Consider the following 19,724-nt stretch of genomic DNA (forward strand, 5'->3'; position numbering starts at 1 on the left):
CCCATACACATTACATTTTGGAGCGCTGCTGCTTCGTCAGGTGATTGTGGAGAAAAAGATTGTAAGACACAAAATTTATGGCAAAGGTTTACAGTGTGATGTCACTGAAATTATATATTGAAAAAAATCTGGAATTTGTGTGAAGTCTCTCATCATTTAGAATGACCAGGTTGGTTTCAGTTCTTTCATGTGTAAATCACAAAACATAGCACATAGAAAAATACAGCGCAGGACAGGCCCTTCAGCCCTCGATGTTGCGCCGACCGAAGCCTACCTAACCTACACTAGCCCAATAACCTCCATATGCTTATCCAATGCCCGCTTGAATGACCATAAAGAGGGAGAGTCCACCACTGATACTGGCAGGGCATTCCATGAACTCACAACTCACAAAATATTTTTCATTGCGAAGTGAAATGGCAAGCTGTCCAATAAAAGCTAAATGCTGTGAATGCTGGAAATCTGAAACAGAGAAAAAGCTGGAGAAATCATGACTCAAAAACATGATTGAGTTTTCTGAAAAAGTCACAAAGAGGATTGATGAGGGCAGAGCGGTGGATGTGATCTATATGGACTTCAGTAAGGCGTTTGACAAGGTTCCCCATGGGAGGCTGATCAGCAAGGTTAGATCTCATGGAATACAGGGAGAACTAGCGATTTGGATACAGAACTGGCTCAAAGGTAGGAGACAGAGGATGGTGGTGGAGGGTTGTTTTTCAGACTGGAGCCCTGTGACCAATGGCGTTCCACAAGAATCAGTGCTGGGTCCACTACTTTCCGTCATTTATATATATGTTAGTATCATTATGAGGCATCATTAGTAAGTTTGCAGATGACACCAAAATTGGAGGTGTAGTGGACAGCAAAGAAGGTTCCCTCAGATTACAACAGGATCTTGATTAGAAGGGCCGATGAGCTGAGGAGTGATGGGTGGAGTTTAATTTAGATCAATGTGAGGTGCTGCATTTTGGGAAAGCAAATCTTAGCTGGGCTTATACACTTAATGGGAATGTCCCAGGGAGTGTTGGTGAACAAAGAGACCTTAGAGTGTAGGTTCATAGCTCCTTGAAAGTAGAGTCACAGATCGATAGGATAGTGAAGAAGGCGTTTGGTATGCTTTCCTTGATTCTAAATCAGTTGTGTACAGTCTATGCAGTGAGATAAGAACCAACAAAACACTGGAATGTTGACATTTCTCAAAGCTTCTGTATCGTTGTGAACAAAAAGGCATTTTGTACTTGGGCAGGAACTGATCACTGTTCATTGTCAGGCACCAAGAGGGTCTGAGAATTGAAAGAAAAATGTGATAATTTGTCAGAAAGACCTGAGACTGTGTTGTTTCCCTGTTACACCTTGGCAGTAGCTGACCGAAACTTTAGTGCATCCCTCAACATGTCATCTGAGATGTTGGAACATCCTGGGCTGTAACACTCATTGGTGCCAAGACTTTACACTGGCAAATGACTATGTGTGTCCTAGTAGCATATTGGGTAAACCACTGTCCTCCTAAGTGTGGGATTGTGGGTTTAATTCCCCTCTGGGCTGCTTACGTTTTAAGCTTGGTCTTTGTAGGTGACTTTCATCCCATGCCAACTTCATCACGATACAAATTGACTGCATTTTGCAACTACTCTGCTCAAAATCACTGTGCCTGTGTTGAGATTATGGCGAATGATGTGTAATAAAAACTTGCACAAGGCAATTCCTGAATTTGGGAGATCTTGGGGAGAATTGTCTGAAAGAGACAGCGCAGCCAGAATGAGCTGAATGCCGGCTAAGATTCTATTGATTTAGAACATACTACATAGACCATAGAACAGTACAGCACCGAACAGGCCCTTCAGCCCACAATGTTGTGCCGTCCATTTATCCTCATGTATGCACCCTCAAATGTCTGTGACCATATGCATGTCCAGCAGTTTCTTAAATGTCCCCATTGACCATGCTTCCAGAACTGCTGCTGGCAACGCATTCCATGCTCTCAAAACTCTCTGTGTAAAGAACCCCGCTCTGACATCCCTCTATACTTTCCTCCAATCAGCATCTTTCCTATAATAGGTCAACCCGAACTGGACGCAGTATTCCAAGTGTGGTCTAACCAAAGAAAGCATTTGTCCTCAATGCAACTTTTTCCAACATCTTCACCTACGTCTTCCCCAGTAACTGCAAGTATCTTGAAAGTGCTGCACAAAATAACATTGAACCCTTTGCTATTTTCCTGTCTGCTCCATTTTCCTCAGATGTGAGTTGTGCAATGTTGGAGTTTGGTTGGTTTCTTGTCTGTCCGTTTGGAGACAAATGGGGAGCGAGATTGATTTATCAAGCAATCAATTCTTTAGCATGAGATGGAAGTTGTAAAAAACAATTAGTGAGAGTATAAAACTGAGAAAAACACAATATGAGCCATCAGGGTGCAGTATTTAAAGGCTGCCAGTTTAACAACAGTCATGTACCCCCAGTGGCCTAATGAATAAAATATTGAGCTCCTACGCCAGGGATTGTGGGTTCAAATCCTAGCCGGAGTGGCTAGATTTTATAGGTTGCCCTCTTTGAACTTTACTTCTAATCTACATTATAAAGATCCCCATGTCTGCATTCAGTTGACGGGAAGTGCTGTCCAACATGAACTTGCACAAAGTTGTCGGGGATCTGCAGGATTGGGTCAAAATTACCTGAAAGAGACAGCAGAGCCACAATGGGGAAAGAACTGCTGAGATTCTTCTGGGGCTGGCATGGTGACTCACAGTGTCAGGGACCTGGCTTTGATTCCTCCCTTGGGTGTCTGTTTGTGTCGAGTTTGCACATTCTCTCCATGGGGTACTCGGAGTGCATTGTGTTCCTCCCACAGCCCAAAGATGTGCAGGTTCGGTGGATTGGTTTTGGGGAGTGCAGGGTGAGAGGATAGGGATTGGGCCTGGATGGGATGCTCTTCAGAGACTGAGTGTGGACTTGATGGGCTGAATGGCTTGTCCCCCTCACTCTAGGGCTTTTCTGAACAAGTTTGGGGCAGATGGTCAGAGCTCTGCTGCAGATCCCATTCAAGATTTTGCTAAGGGGCTGGCATCCAGGTGTGTGTTCATATCCTTCTTTTCCCTGATCTTCCAGAATGTTCTGTAGCTTTGGCCAAAGGGGTCATGAGCTGGGTTCACATCATCCAATGGAGTCACATTGCCAGGAGCTAGACAACGGATTTACTCAGACTGACACTTCCAATCATCGAGTCATAGAGATGTACAGCACAGAAACACACCCTCGGTCCAACCCGTCCATGCCGAACAGATATCCCAACCCAATCTGGTCCCACCTTCCAGCACCCGGCCCATCTCCCTCCAAACTCTTCCTATTCATCTACCCATCCAGATGCCTTTTAAATGATGTAATTGTACCAGCCTCCATCACTTCCTCTGGCAGCTCATTCCACACACACACACCACCCTCTGCCTGAAAATGTTGCCCCTTAGGTCTCCTTTATATCTTTTCCCTCTCACCCTAAACCTAAGCCCTCTAGTTCTGGAGTCCCCCACCCCAGGGAAAAGACCTTGGCGGTTTACCCTATTCATGCTCCTCATGATTTTATAAACCTCTGTAAGGTCACCCCTCAGCCTCTGACACTTGGATCCTATCCTTAGAGGAACTGGTATCAGCTTCCACCACTGTGACTCTGTGATCAACCTTATCCGTCCTCTTTTCCAGGTCTCCCAGCTGCTGTTCATGCTTCTGCAGCATGATAGAGATCGGGGCCAGATTCACCTCTATCTGCTTCCCCAACATCTCGCGAGATTTCGCAAGCTCCTTCCCCAGGGCCTGGTAGGTAATCGAGTCCGAGGATCCTGCAGGCTGGGCCGGGGGCCTGGCCCCGGACACTGCTCCTCCCTTCTCCAACATCTCTGGACAATGAAAACGCAGGTAAGTTGATTTTTCACAATGTCCAGGGACTCCACTTTCTTTTCAGAGTCCCAGGATATCGCGATAGTCCGGATTGGGTGGGATAGAAATTCTTCCCCCTTGTGCTGTGGTGCGAAGCTCTGCAACATGATCGTCTGAGAACACCACCATCTTGGATCCCCAGAGTGCAGTGAGAGAATAAAACTCAGAAAACACACAATGACAGGTCAGGGTGCAGTATTTAAAGGCTGCCATTTATGTTTTATATGTGCAGCCCCAGTGGCCTAATGGATAAGGCATTGGCCTCCTAAGCCAGGGATTGTGGGTTCAAGTCCCATCTGGGGTGTCTGACTTGTCCTTGTGTGTCATTGCTCTTAAATCCACTTTGCAAACGTCCCCATGTCTACATTCAGTTGATGGGATGTGCTGTCCCATGTGACCATACACAAGTCTTCTGGCGATCTGCAGGATTCAGGCTAAATTCCCTGAAAGAGACAGCACAGTCACGATGGCTGAAAACCTGCTGAGATTCTCCTGGGAATGGCATGTTGGCTTAGTGGGTAGCACTGCTGCCTCACAGTGTCAGGGACCTGGCTTTGATTCCTCCCTTGGGTGTCTGTTTGTGTCGAGTTTGCACATTCTCTCCATGGGGTACTCCAGGTGCTTTGGTTTCCTCACACAGCCCAAAGATGTGCAGGTTCGGTGGATTGGCTTTGGGGAATGCAGGGTGAGAGGATAGGGGTTCGGCCTGGATGGGATGCTCTTCAGAGGGTCAGTGTGGATGTGATGGTCTGAATGGCCTCCTCCCACCCTACTCTAGGGCTTCTCTGAACAAGTTTGGAGCAGATGCTCAAAGGCCCAGTCAAGGCTTCGTGAAGGGACTGCCATCCAGGTGTGTGTCCCTATGCTCCTTTTCCCTGATCTTCCCGAATGTTCAAATCAACATCATCACATTAAAGATATTTTGTTTCTTGTCTTAATGAGAAACGATTTGGCTTCAAGAGCACAAAGGTTTTGGATGATGTCTCTTGAGGTTTGCTGATGAAACCGTTGATGTGCAGGCCAACTTCAGATAATGGCAGAGACACTCTCCAGTGGTGACTGTCAGCGTTACCAGTCGTGAAGACTTCATCCAAGAAACTGACGGTGATCTTGACCGGAGTCTCACCACGGCCTGCAAATCACAATTGGCTTAACCAGACTCAAGAACTAAAGAGAAACCAAGAACATCTCACCGATATTACCATGAAGGTTGGTTCCAGCAAAGGATCAACAGCGAGACCGCAAAAACACATTTCATATCTCTCTGTGCTGGAACTTTCTGCTGTCTTTCTCCATTGAAATAATATCCAGCTGATTTATTCTTCCTACCAAAGTGTATGACCTCACACATTCCCACATTGTCTTTCATTTGCTGAGTTTTTGGCCACTCCCTTAACCCATCCATCTCCCTCTGTAAACTCTGTGAGTCAGCCTCAGCAGTTGCCTTTCCACAAATGTTTGTCTAATCTGTGGATGTGGCACTCCAAGTTCTCCAACGATGGCCTAACTACCTCACATCTCCATCATAGCCTCCTTGCAATTGTATTCAATACCTTGACTAAGAAAGGTAAGGACCCAAATGCATAGCCACAGCCCCATCAGTTCCAACCTTGAACCCCCAGATTTCAATCATTTCCATTGACATATTGGACATCATCATAAATACCAAACATGCAGGTAATCTGGGGTTCAGCTGGTAATGTTGACAGAATATAGCTTAGACTGACACCAACACAACCAAAACAGAAGTTGCTTTGTCCATAGATTGGTAGCTCTATTTGTTGGAGCCCCAGTGACCTCATGGGTACGGCACTAACTTCCTAAACCAGAGATTGTGGGCTCAAATCTTATTTGGGGTATTGATTTTGTTGAAAACTTCACTGTCCAGCTGATCTCAATCCTGTGTGGTCACGTGACCGTGGCAACAAAATCAGGCATTCTCAATTGATCCTCAGCTGGAGAAACTTGACCTGATAGAAAATTGGCCAAACTAAATTAAACAGCAGCTATCAGCTCCAGAGAACAGTGCAACTAAGATCAAAGAGTTACAAAGATTCAAGAAGAACCAGTTCCAACCAGCCTGAGGGTTGTATATTCGAGAAGTGTCAGCCTGAGACAATCCACTTTATAGCTCCTGGCATGACAGCAGTGAAGGGTATTGGTGTGACCCCATTGGATGATGTGAACCCAGCTCATGACCATATTGGCCAAAGCCAAAGAAGATTCTAGAAGATCAGGGAAAAGTAGGGTAGGAACCACACCTGGATGCCAGTCCCTTCGCGAAGCCTTGACTGGGCCTTGCAGTGGAGCTCTGACCATCTGCTCCAAACCTGTTCAGAGAAGCCCTAGAGTGGGGTGGGAGGAGGCCATTCAGACCATCATATCCCCACTGACCCTCTGAAGAGCATCCCATCCAGGCCCAACCCCCTATCCTCTCACCCTGCATTCCCCAAAGCCAATCCACCGAACCTGCACATCTTTGGGCTGTGGGAGGAAACCAAAGCACCCGGAGTACCCCATGGAGAGAATGTGCAAACTTGACACAAACAGACACCCAAGGGAGGAATCAAAGCCAGGTCCCTGACACTGTGAGGCAGCAGTGCTACCCGCTGAGCTGCCATGCCATCCCCAGGAGGATCTCAGCAGGTTTTCAGCCATTGTGACTGTGCTGTCTCTTTCAGACGATTGACCCCTGTATCCTGCATATCCTCAACATTCTGTATTTTTCTGACACAGGGTACCACCAACCCAACACAGACCTGGGGACTTTTCCAGAGGAGATGAGAAATTGACTTGACCTCGGATGAAGATCAGCCATGAAGACAAGGGTTAAACGTCAGACACCCCAGATGGGACTTGAACCCACAATCCCTGGCTTAGGAGGCCAGTGCCTTATCCATTAGGCCACTGAGGCCACATGTGTGAGGTTAAAATGGCAGCTTTTAAGTTTTGTTTTGCACGAACACACTGACTGTGGCTCAGCCAGCACAGAGTCAGTGCCCTGGACAGAGGGCATTCCAAATCTCCTGGTTATATATGTTTTTCTCTTTACCCCCGCACTGCTGCCTAACTGTGGTAGTGCTTATATTTTCCCCAGCACCCATGTTGTGTGTGTGCAGGTTTGAGACACAGTGAAAGACAACAGATGTACAAATCTTTATTCAATTCCCACCACCAGGAAGAAAGGAAACACCCAAGTGGCCAGTGACAAGCATCAAAGGGCATTGCTGTGTGACCAAACAGTGAGGGGGAGGGCACTCTCTGAACAGCTCAAGGATGTTGGTAGACACTGCGTGCTCCTTCTCCAGGGACACCCGGGCTCGAACGTAACCATGGAAGAGGGTCAGGCAATCGGCCCTAACAACCAGTTTGGCCAGGCCCAGGAGCAGACCCACGAGGAGATCCTCTGACCAACCCTCCCCCCTCGGCATTGGGTGCCCAATGATGGGGAGTGTGGGGTTGAAGTCCAACCAGAAATGGAGGAGAAGGTTTCCCAGAAAGCTAAAAAGGGAGTGCAAGCGTCCTGTTCCATGGACTCCACAGCACCACAGAACAAGCAGTTGGGCTGGGAGTCCGTGAACCACTGCAATCTGCGGACTGCCGCGTGCAATACCCTCCACCCCAGATCCCCGTGAGAAAGGGGGAGGACTCCCATGTAGAGAGCCCTTCACTGGGGATGGTCCCCACCGCCCGGTGGTAAATGGGCACGTCAGGGTGTGTCCGGGAGGTGGATGAGAGTGTGCAGCAGCAGTCTGTACAGGGCCCTCTGTGATACACCCCTGAAAGGGACAAAACTAAAACTCCGGAGACAGCTCAGGTTGTGGGGCACAGTCTCCCGCAGGAAGTCCAGGACCCTGGGGCCAATGTGAAATTCCGTCCGGGCAGGAGTGAGTGCAGACGGGATCCCACCGCACACCTGAGCATCCTCCAACTGGGGCACTACGTGGGGTCTGAGCACCGTCGTTTTAAGGTGTCGGATGGTGGTGGCCACGTACCGGACGTCTACCGCTGCCCTGCTCGCTATATCCTGTGGCAGCGTCCAGCCCAGGCCCCCACCATCCAGCACGTCCCCGACCCTGGTCACCCTCACAGTCACGGCCCTCCCCTCCGACAGTCACTCGAACCCACGAGTACGGAGGTGCGGATTCCTGAGCAACGTCTCCCTGACGACAGCCGTTACTCCTGCCGGAGGGTAGGCGTGACGCGATTCGACCATGTTCCAGACCGTGAGCAGGTCCTGGTAAAAGACAGGCAGTGTCCTGAGAGTGACCTCCAAACCATCACGGTCCCTGAACAGGAGCTGAGTCTCGTAGTTGAGGTTACGCACCTGGTGGAAAAAATACGTCACCAGGGCACCCCGCCGAGGGGGAGGCTCAATGTAAAGGTATCGCTGCAAGGTCTGAAGGTGGAACGTCGCTACCTGGGTGTGAACGCACACCAGCGACTGACCGCCCTCCGCAATATGGAGACTCAGGACCTGCGCAGTGACCCAGTGCATCTTTTTGTCCCAGAAGAAGTGAACCAACATTCTCTGGATGTCAGCGACAAAACCAGGAGGAGGGACCAAAGTGACCAGCCGGGACCACAGCATGGCAGGCACCAGCTGGTTTATGACCAACACTCGACTCCTGTGAGACAGTACTCGGAGCAGTCCTGTCCAGAGGCCTGGGCGAGGTGAGACTTTGGCCTCCAGCTCCTGCCAGTTCCCCGGCCAGGATTCCTCAGCTGGGCTGAGGTAGACCCCCAGGGCGAGGAGATGGTGGTACTCCAGCTGAACCCCCGTAACTCCTCCGGCAGAGACTCCACCCGTCACGGACTGATCAGTCGTCTGGAATATTGGGCCCAGTTGATCCTGGTGGAAGAGGCCGCTGAGTACAAGGCCTGGCACTCACACATCCTCCCGAGGTCAGCAGGGTCGGTGAAAGGGAGGAGCACGTGGTCAGCGTAGGCCGAGATGACAACCCCCGTGCCCGCACCGCGCAGAACCAGCCCCGACAACCTCCTCCACAAGAGGCACAGGAAAGAGTCCACGCACAGGGAATCCAGCTGGCTGGACAGGGGGCAGCCTTGGTGTACTCCTCTCCCAAAGCGAAGAGGCACTGTCATTCAGCCGTTAACTTTAAAACTAATTGCACCTGCCTCCACTTGGTCCACATCCACACAAGCATTTCCTGTCATGTACCTGTCCAAATGTCTTTCTCATAGATTCCATACAGTGTGGAAACAGGCCATTTGGCGCAACAAGTCCACCCAGACTCACTCCCCAACATGTCCTCCTGCCAAATGTACCCAACCTTCACATCCCTGAACAGTCTGGGCAATTTTGCATGGCTAATTTACTTGTGGGAGGAAACTGGAGCACCTGGAGGAAACCCACACAGACACGGGGAGAAAGTGCAAAATCCACACAAACTGTCACCAGAGGCTGAAATTGAACCTCGGTCCCTGGTGCTATGAGACAGCAGTGCTAACCACGGGTCCAACTTGGAAACTCTACACAAACAGTCACCCAAGGGAGGAATCAAAGCCAGGTCCCTGACACTGTGAGGCAGCAGTGCTACCCACTGAGCCACCATGCCATCCCCAGGAGAATCTCAGCAGGTTTTCCACCATTGTGACTGTGCTGTCTCTTTCAGACGATTCACCCCCCATCCTGCAGATCCCCGAAAATCTTGAGCAAGAACATGTTGGGCATCACTTCCCATCAGCTGAAAGCAGACAAGGGGGATTTCTCCAAAGTCAATGAGAAATAACATTGACAGTGAACAAGCCATAAATAATCAGATACCCCAGATGGGACTTGAACCCAAAATCCCTTATCCATTAGGCCACTGGGGCTACGCCCATGAAGGTCGAATGGCAACCTTTAAATACTGAACCCTGCCCTGTCATATTGTTTTTTTCTGAGTTTTCTACTCTTACTGATTGTTTTTTACCCCTTCCATTTCATGCTAAATTGTCGGCTGCTTGATAAATTGATCTCGCCTCCCATTTGGCCCCAGACGGACATTTGAGAAATCACAGCCGGTCAGACAGCGTCCGAGGAGCAGGAGAGTCGACATTTCGAGCATAGGCCTGAAGAGCTTATACTCGAAACATTGACTCCCCTGCTCCTCGGATGCCGCCCGACCAGCTGTACTTTTCCAGCACCACACAGTTTGACTCTGATCTCTCACATCTGCAGGGCTCACTTTCTCCCAGTCGAGAAATCAACTCAACTCCAACTTTGCAGACCCACAGTTTGAGGCAAATGGAGCAGAAGGAAAAGGGCTCAATGTTATTGTGTGCAGCACTTTCAAGATATTTGCAGTTAGTGGGGAAGGAGGAAGTGGAGATGTTGCAAAAAGCTGCATTGAGGACAAATCAACAGAATCTTAGCGGCCATTCAGCCCATTGGGGCTGTGCTGTCTCTTTCAGACAATTCACCTCAATTAAATATCCTCCCAAGATATATGCTTTCACTCTCAACTGAAGATGTTATAACTTCAATGGCTAAGAGTATTAACCAATAAATCAATGCCAAGCCAGTTGAAGTATTACACTTGGCACATCATCATCGCTGTAATTGCAGAATGCAGCATAACCTATTCCGTCTTCTAACCTACAGACAGCCTACTTTTCAGAAGTCTCCTTACACGACTCTGAAAACAAATTAAAAGAAACCAATTAAATCAAATAAGCACAAATTAAAATGTCCCAGTCATTTAAAAAGGCTCTGTAACAAAAGTCAAAATCTCCCAAGAAAGCTTACACTTACAGAGTCACAGAGTTGTACAGATCCTTCGCTCCAACTCGTCCATGCCAACCAGATATCCGAAAGTTATCTAGTCCCACAAACCAGCATTTGGTTCATATCCCTCTGAAGCCTCCTTATTCATGTCCCCATCCAGCTGCCTTTTAAATGTTACAGAGTCTTAGAGTTATACAGCACGGAAACAGACCCTTTGGTCCAACTCGTCTATGCCGACCTGATATCCTGAATTAATCTAGTCCGACTTGCCAGCATTTGGCCCATATCCCTCTAAACCCACCCTGTTCATATACCCCCATCCAGATGCCTTTTGAATGTTTTGGAGGAGCCGGTGTTAGACTGGGGTGGACAAAGTTAAAAATCACACAACACCAGGCTATAGCCCAGTGGGTTTATTTGGAAGCACTAGCTTTCGAAGCGATGCTCCTTCACTGGGTGGTTGTCTTCACCTGATGAAGGAGCAGCGCTCTGAAAGCCAGTGCTTCCAAATAAACCTGTGGGATTATAACCTGGTGTTGTGTGACTTTTAACTTCTAAATGTTGTTATTGTACCAGCCTCCACCACTTCCTCTTGCAGTATGTTCCATATAAGCACCACCCTCTGCATGAAAAGGTTGCCCCGAAGGTTCCTTTTAAATTATTATTCCTCTCACCTTAAACCTTTCCCCCTCTGTTTTTGTACTCCCCCACCCTGGGGAAAAGACTGAAGCTATTCACCCTATCCATGTCCCTCATGATTTTATAAACCTCTATAAGGTCACCCTTCAGCCTCCGACACTCCAGAGAAAATAGCCTCAGTCTATTTATCCTTCCCCGAGAGCACAAACCCTGTAACCCTTGCAACACCCTTTTAAATCTTTTCTGAACGCTTGCAAGTTTTACAACTTCATTCTACAGCAAGGAAACCAGAATTGAACACAGTGTTCCAAAAGGTGGCCTAACCAATATCCTGTACAGCCACAACCCAACATCCCAATTCCTCTACTCAATGCACTTACTCATAAAGGCAATTTGATCAAATGCCTTCTTCACTGTGCTTCGATTCACTCTTTTGTTAATTCAACATATCCAGGTTTAATTGGATCCTTTTAAACACCAATTCAAATGGTTTGGGAGGAAGACATCCACAAGAAAGGGTCCCTTTTTAAATTAACCTGTGCGTGACCAACCAAGGATCCAGGTAAATGAAGAAAGGAAACCATTTCATCCCTGCTCACCTGGGAGCTTAACAATTTGGGGTATCTGTCTGGAACTGTAATAACGTGGGGAACAATTCTCACACCAGCCTCTCTTTGTAAGTGCTCCATGTATTTACGAAACAATGCCCTTCACCAGCACATCTCAGTGATATATTTAACATTCCATTGCTGCCTGACCTGCATTTCAATATTTCCTGATTTTATTGCAGATTTCCAGCACTTGTGGTATTTAACGTGTGTATAATTTATTTACGTATGGAGAATGGAGACTTGAAAACATTGAATGGGACTTTTGCTCATTAACCTCTTGGGAATTGTCTGCTATTGAATGATTTGATTCAGACTTTAGACAAGGTGCAATCATGACAAAGTCTGTGGGATTGTACGTATTATATATCAAGGAACAGCTCATCAAATAAGGCAATCCTCTGAAACATATGAATTCTCACCTCAAGTTTGGGGAGAAAGGTATAAAAGATAAGTATTAGATGGGGTGAGATCTGATCAACTTCAGAAAAACTTTTGATCTGAAAACTACAATTCTACAGTGAAAGTGAAATATTGTGAAATGAATGGTTAATTGTCCATGATATTTGTTCCTCCTTATTTAATTTCTATAAGTATCTGTAGAGTAATTTATAAACATATATTTACGAACCATTGTCATGCATTATTTTGGTAATTTTATAATTTGCCATTACTTTCTCTTCAGCTTATTCAAGGAGAGTGTTTATTACAGTGAGTGATACCACACAGTATTTCAATTGCGCTGAATTGGTTTTGAAAGATAACTCAATAAATGCAGGTTGATGCTGTCGATGGTTCCTGTCGATATATTTCGTTGACCTGTTCAGACGTGTTATGATGTTAAATCTTAGGCAGAAAGAGGAAGAAGGTATAAGTAAGGTTCAAGAAACTGAAGACAGACAGAGCCCTGGAGATAACAGGAATGAACTCAAACTAGGAAATAGAGAATTTGAAGGGACCATGCAATGTTTATGGAAAACAGGATTAAGGAATCTCCAAGGCATTTTACAGAGGGATAACAAGCAACAGGTCGCCAGGGAAAGGGTATGTCTTCTCAGAGCAAAGGAGGGAATTTACACATGGAGCCGGAGGAAGTGGGTGAGGTTCTTAATGAATAAACTGCATTGGTATTTCCAAAGGATTCTGGGTAGTCCAAGATGGAGGACGGGAAAAAGTTGTGACTGTAAGAGCTGCCCCTTTTTTGAGGCATTTTAGGTGTTGGGGGTGATTTCCTCAAATTCCAGGAGCAGCAATTACTGTTTTATTATGTAACTTTGGAGAAAAAAAATTTCAAAACAACGGCACTTTTAAAAGGAAGAAAAGCAGACAAAGAAAGTGAGTACATGGTCAGGAGGGCGGGAGGGAAGAAACCTACACTGCTCACTGATATGGATAGGAAGGGTCGAGAGGGATATGGGCCCAGTGTGGGCGAATGGGACGAGATTAGATTAGGATATGTGGGCGGCATGGACGAGTTGGACCGAAGGGTCTGTTTCCATGCTGTACATCTCTATGGCTCTCTGACATGGTGGATGGTGAGTCTTGTATATTGATATTCTAGAGCATGTCAATATTAAAAAGGAGGTGTTGGATGTTTTGAAAAGCATTAAGGTAGACAAGTCCCGAAGACCTGATGGAATCTATCATAGAATCCTGAGAGAGGCAGGTGTGGAAATTGCTACGGATTTGTACAAAATATTTGTATCCTTTATAGTCACAGGAGAATTCCCAGAGGACTGGACAATACCGAATGTTGTTTCTTTCTTTAAGAATGGCAAAAAGAATAATTCAGGAAATTAATGGCCAGATTGGCTTCCTGTTATTCATTGCTTGGACATCACTGTCTGTGCCTGGATGGTACCCTCTGGAAGTCACTCTGTAAAGATCTCCACCCCTCTACCTTGGGGTCTCAGGATCTCAAGGTGTTCCTCTCTTTGGCCAAGGTTACGGTCCATGTGTAATGGTTTCCTGAATGTGATTCCTGTGAAGTGCCTTGTGCCATGAAAAGGGATCACTCCATGCAGGCTGTAGTTGGGTTGAAGTGTTATGGAGAGCAGGTAGGAAAGTGGAGTTGAGGCCGAGATGAGATCAGCCATGATCGTGTGGGATGACAAAGCAGGCTCGAGGAGCTGAATTGCCGAATTTTTAAGATCTTCAGATCACAACCAAAGACAGAGCTATCAATTGATGTGGGTGTCTAACATGGTATCTCACCTCAGATGCATCATGAAGAGGGTGTCCATGTTCAAAGCCAGGGGTTGTGAGTTCATATCCCATTTGGGCTGTTATGTTTTTAAACATGAACTCTGATCAGCACCCTGTGTCTGTTTGATCTCAGTTCCAGTTAATAAGGGGAGATGGTGGTGCAGTGCTAGACCTGGAGTAGGAATCCAGAACACCAAGTTCATGGTGTGGGGGAGATGGACTGTAATCCCACCATACAAGGTGGTGAAATCTCAGCTCAGGAGGAGCTTTGTCTGATGGGAACCATATATTGCTATTGAGGTTTGTTAGGAAGCTAACTGGTTCCATATTCTCCTTTCAGGAAGAAAACCTGGTGAGACTACAGACCCACAGCAATGTGGTTGACTCACCCTCTGGGCAATAAACGCTGGCCTCGTCAGAAACATATCGCATTCCTTCCCTGTAGCTCGGTCACAATCCTGGAACACCCTCCATTGATTCATTGTAGGTTTACCTCCAACAAATGATCAAAAATCACACCACACCAGGTTATAGTCCAACAGGTTTATTTGAAAACACGAGCTTTCGGAGCATTGCTCCTTCATCAGGTGTAATGAGAGAGGAGGCATCAGACACAGAATGTATAAGTAAAATATCAAAGGGTCATACAAGTGATGCGAATGTATTGAACAAATCCAAAATGGCCAACTCCCTCCGGTTAAATCTTCAATCAGTTCGAAAGGAGATACAGGCAGCACATGGATTGCAGAGGTTCAAAAAGATAGTTCCCCATCACCTTTCAGGGGAAGCTAGGGAGAGGCAATAAATGTTGATCTAGCCAGCAATGTTCACGCCCTGGAAATGAATAAAAACAATCCCACAATGGAATAAACCGCCAGGGGAAAAATCATAGTGTCATGACTTGAAAACATCAAGCCCCAACTTTGGATGTTTTCTATTGTTATGTTTTACGTTATCATCCAAAACGCACCAGTCATTGACATAAAGGTTATGATTTGGAGGAGCCGGTGTTAGACTGGGGCGGACAACGTTACAAATCACACAGCTCCAGGTTATAGTCCAACAGGCTTAATGGGAAACACTAGCTTTCGAAGAGCTGCTTCTTCATCAGGTGGTTGTGGAGCAAGATCGTAAAACACTGAAGTTTTAGCAACAGGATTGCAGTGTCATGGCATGTAATATTAAACAAATTGAGCTGAAGTTTTTAATCTTTTAGAATGATCATGTTCGTTTCAGTTCCTTGTTATGCACATCCCAGACATTTGTTAAAGTTACATTCTCAAGAGAGTTTTAACAATCGGTGCCGTCTCAGCTCAGATAATGCATTGAAGATGTGAGGTTAAAATCTGTCTGTTTCCTAATGTTCGGTCAGACTGATTCTATTTCTAAAGTGGCATTTACAGAATCTGACATGGTTTTATGCAGTTTTTGAGCAAAACAAAACATAATTCTGAACGTACAAATTCACCCCACAAACGTAGATGTGTGTGCGTGCAGGGGAGAGCGAGTGAGTGCGTGCATTTGGGTGTGCGTGGGAGGGGGCGATGGTGTGAGTGTCTGTGAGAGTGTGTGTATGTGTATGTGTTTGAGTGTAATGGGGTATACATCTGTGAGAAGGTGTGTGTGTGGGTGTGAGTGTGGGAGTGTGTATGTGTATTGTGTGACAGGATGAGTGTGTGTGAGGGTGTGTGTGTGTGTGTGTGTGTGTATAGTGCAGTGGGGTCAGCTGTAGTGTGACATGAACCCAAGGTCCCAGTTGAGGCCATCCCCATGGGTACCAAATGTGGTTATCAGCCTCTGCTCGGCCACTTTTCGTTGTTGCCTGTCCCAAAGTCCACCTTGGAGGATGGTTACCTGAAGGATCGAGGTTGAAGGTCCCTGATCATTGCAGTGATCTCCGACTGGGAAGGAACACCTCTGTTTGGTGATTATTACGCGGTGCCCATTCATCTGTTGCCGTGGCCTCTGCTCGGTCTCGCCAATGTACCATGCATTGGGCATCCTTCCCTGCAGCGTATGAGATAGACAACGTTGGCCGTGTCACATGAGTACCTGCCGCGTACATGGTGGGAGATGTCCCCGTGTATAATGGCGGTATCCATGGCGACACTCTGACACGTTTTACAGTGTCTGCTGTGACAGGGTTGTTTGGTGTTGTCCTGAAGGACGGGCAGTTTGCTGTGAACAATGGTCTGTTTAAGGTTTGGTGGCTGTTTAAAGGTGAGAAGTGGAGGGGTGGGGAAGGTCTTGGCGAGGTGCTCATCCTCATCGATAATGTGTTGCAGGCTGTGGAGAATGTGACGTAGTGTCTCAGCTCCTGGTAAGTACTGGACAATGAAGGGTACCCTGTTGGTTGCAGCTCGTGTCTGTCTCCTGAGGAGGTCATTGCAGTTTCTCCCTGGGGCATGTCAGAACTGGCGATTGATGAGTTAAGCATCGTATCACTTTCTTATCAGGGCATCCTTGTGTACTTCCAAGTGCCCCTCACATTCCCCCTCACCTGAACAGATCCTGTGTAAGTGTACGGCTTGTACAGAGGGGACGTCTGTTTTAATATGTTGAGGGTGGGTTTGTGGTTGAGTGAGGTGCTGTGGTGTCCATCCTTGATGGAGATGCATGTGTCCAAGAATGAGACAGATACTAAACAGTAGTCCATGGTGAGTTTGATGGTTGGATGAAACTCGTGAAATGTTGGTGAACATAAATGTTGGGAGAGTGCAGCATTGTTCTGACATGAACACAACCAAGGTTGAGGGGATCAATTGTCCTGACATGGCCCCAGAAGCACGTGTTGTCCCAGTGACCTTACAGCTCCATCTCTGATCTTCTAAGCTACTGCCTGTGGTTTACATCCCTTCTGGGGATACTTTCAATTTAAACATTCTCTCCAATTAAAACCCTCTCACTGCATTCTCTCCATTCAAATTAAGTTAATCTCTGACCTAATGTCTTTAGAAATCTGCATGGCTGCTTTGAGATCATCGAACTGTACAAACATTGAGCTTGCTTGACCTCTATACTGTCCTGTTGGCATTTAACAGGAAAAAATGCAGGTGAAATAAAGTTATTCCACACTCAATAATTTATATTTACATTCAATGAGTTAGACCAACATAACAGTGACCCTGAAGGTGGAAGATTCATTGAAAATATTTGGTTTGCAAGTAATGATAGACACAGTGAAAAGTTTTGTCTTGTGAGCAATACAGGCAGCTCACAGAGTTAAGTGACATAGATAAGTAAACAATAGGGAAACAGCAGCAGGAAACTGTTTCAAAACCGGTTGGTGCGTGTGTTCAGGCTTCTGTACCTTCTCCCCGATGGTAGAGGTTGTAGAAAAACATTGCCAGGGTGGGATGGATCTTTGAGAATGCTGGAGACCTTTCCTTGACAGTGGGCCTGGGAGATGGATTCTATCGATGGGAGGTTGGCCTTTGTGATTGTCTGGTCCGAGTTCACCACTTTCTGTAACCGTCTCCGATCTTGAATGGTACAGTTGCCAAACCAGGTAGTGATACATCCAGACAGAATGCTGTCGATGGTGCACCTATAAACGTTGGCAAGGGTATTCGCTGTCAGTAATATCCGATGTTCTGGAGGGATCAGTGTTGAAGGGTTGGTTTGTTGATGAGAGTGTGATGAGAGCTGGCTTCCAAAAGCAACCTCACTAACCGCACTCTCAGGAATCTCATCCCCATCCAGAAACAGCAGCCACTTGATCACCACCTTCAACATTCAATCCTGCAGATCCTCGAAAATCTTGTGCAAGATCATGTTGGAAACCACTGACCATCAACTGAATGCAGAGATTGGGATTTTGCCAAGATAGATTAGAAATAAAATCTAAGCCACAGAGACACCCCAGATGGGACTTGAACCCACAATCGCTGGTTTAGGAGGTCAGTGCCTTATCCATTACGCCACTGGGGCCCCCCATGGGGAACTTGGAAGTGGAGATGTTGCAAAAAGCTGCATTGAGGACAAATCAACAGAATCAAAGCAGGCATTCAGCCCATTGTGGCTGTGCTGTCTCTTTCAGACAATTCTCCCCAAGATCTCCCAATTCCTGGAATTATCTTGTATCAGTTTCTACTACACAACATTTGCCATAATCTCAACACAGGCGCAATGATTTTTAACAGAGTAGCTAAAAATTCCAGTCAATTTGGATTGAGATGAAGTTGACATGGGATGAAAATCAGCCACTGCAAAGACCAGGCTTAAAAATGAAATCCCAGATTTCAGAGGCAAGTGTCTTAGCCATTAGGCCACGAGGGAGCACTATATTGGCAAACCACTGAAAACAGTTGGCATCGAATGGGTGCGACAAACAAGCACACTCCCAGATCTCTGACAACACACTGAGGGACGCACTTTCGGTTCAGGCAGCTGCTGCCAAGGTGTAACAGGGAAACAACACAGTCTCAGGTCTTTCTGACAAATGATCACATCGTCCTTTCAGTTCTCAGACCCTCTTGGTGCCTGACACTGAACAGAGATCGTTTCCTGCCCAAGTACAAAATGCCTTTCTTTCCACAACGATACAGAAGGTTTGAGAAATGTCAATATTCCAATGGTTTGTTGGTTCTTTTCTCTCTGCATAGACTGTACACAACTGATTTAGAACCTTTGTATGCATTTCCAAATTATGTTACAAACTGTTTCAATACTTTGTTAATAAAATCAAGTTGAAACGCAAATCAAATTTAGTCTCCCTTTGTCCCCATCACCAACAAGAATACTTGAGTAAAGTTGTGAGGAATTCATCAGACCAATGAGACTCCAGGAATTCTTCCAAGATGTCAGCAATGATCCCAATGAGCCAACCAACGAACGGGAACAGTCATCAGAGAGATCCATCGTGGAGCGACCAAAGAAGGAGTCGATTTGTATCCCTGCGGAGGGCCGCTGTCCTGACCTTGAGATGTATGCTCAACTGTCGGGAGATGGGTGAATGACAGATTTAAAAATCACACAACACCAGGTTAGAGTTGGACATGTGGAAGCACTAGGTTTCGGAGCACTGCTCCTTCATCAGGTGGTTGTGGAGAATAAGATTGCAAAACACAGAATTTATAGCAAATGTTTACAGTGTGATGCAACTGAAATTGTATCTTGAGAAAGACCTGGATTGTTTGTGAAGTCTCTCATCTTTTAGAATGGCCAGGTTGGTTTTCGTTCTTTCATATGTAAATTACAAAACTTTTAACAAAAGTTACATACTCAAGTGAACTTTAACAATTGGTGTCATGTCGGCCCAGATGATGCATTGAAGGTGTGAGCTACCCTGTGTGAGGCTGTCTGTGCCACAATGGTCAGACTGATTCTAATCTAATAAATAGATTTACAGCATCTTCCATGATTCACACAGATTTTGAGCAATGTAAAATGTAATTCTGTAAGTACAAGTTCATCACACAAACTTATATGTGTGTGTGTGTATATACGTGTGTGTGTGTGTGTGTCTGTGTGTGTGTGTGTGTGTGAAAATGTGTGTGTGTGTATGTGTGTGTGCATGTGTATGTGTGTGTGTATATGTGTGTGTGTATGTGTGTATGTGTGTGTGTATGTGTGTGTGTGTGTGTGTGTGTGTGTGTGTAGTTGAATGGGGTCAC

At 46.3% G+C, this 19,724-nt stretch overlaps 2 non-coding genes across 2 annotated transcripts; one reads left to right on the forward strand and one right to left on the reverse strand.

Moving 5' to 3' along the window:
- Positions 1–4,158: 4,158 nt before the first annotated feature.
- trnar-ccu (transfer RNA arginine (anticodon CCU)) lies at positions 4,159–4,231 on the forward strand. Its single transcript has one exon. It is a non-coding gene; the product is annotated as a tRNA-Arg (tRNA).
- Positions 4,232–6,768: 2,537 nt separating this feature from the next.
- On the reverse strand, positions 6,769–6,841 carry trnar-ccu (transfer RNA arginine (anticodon CCU)). The gene has a single exon. It is a non-coding gene; the product is annotated as a tRNA-Arg (tRNA).
- Positions 6,842–19,724: the final 12,883 nt, after the last annotated feature.

The sequence above is a fragment of the Chiloscyllium punctatum genome, chromosome 18, assembly GCF_047496795.1.
Source record: "Chiloscyllium punctatum isolate Juve2018m chromosome 18, sChiPun1.3, whole genome shotgun sequence".
Classification (NCBI taxonomy): domain Eukaryota; kingdom Metazoa; phylum Chordata; class Chondrichthyes; order Orectolobiformes; family Hemiscylliidae; genus Chiloscyllium; species Chiloscyllium punctatum.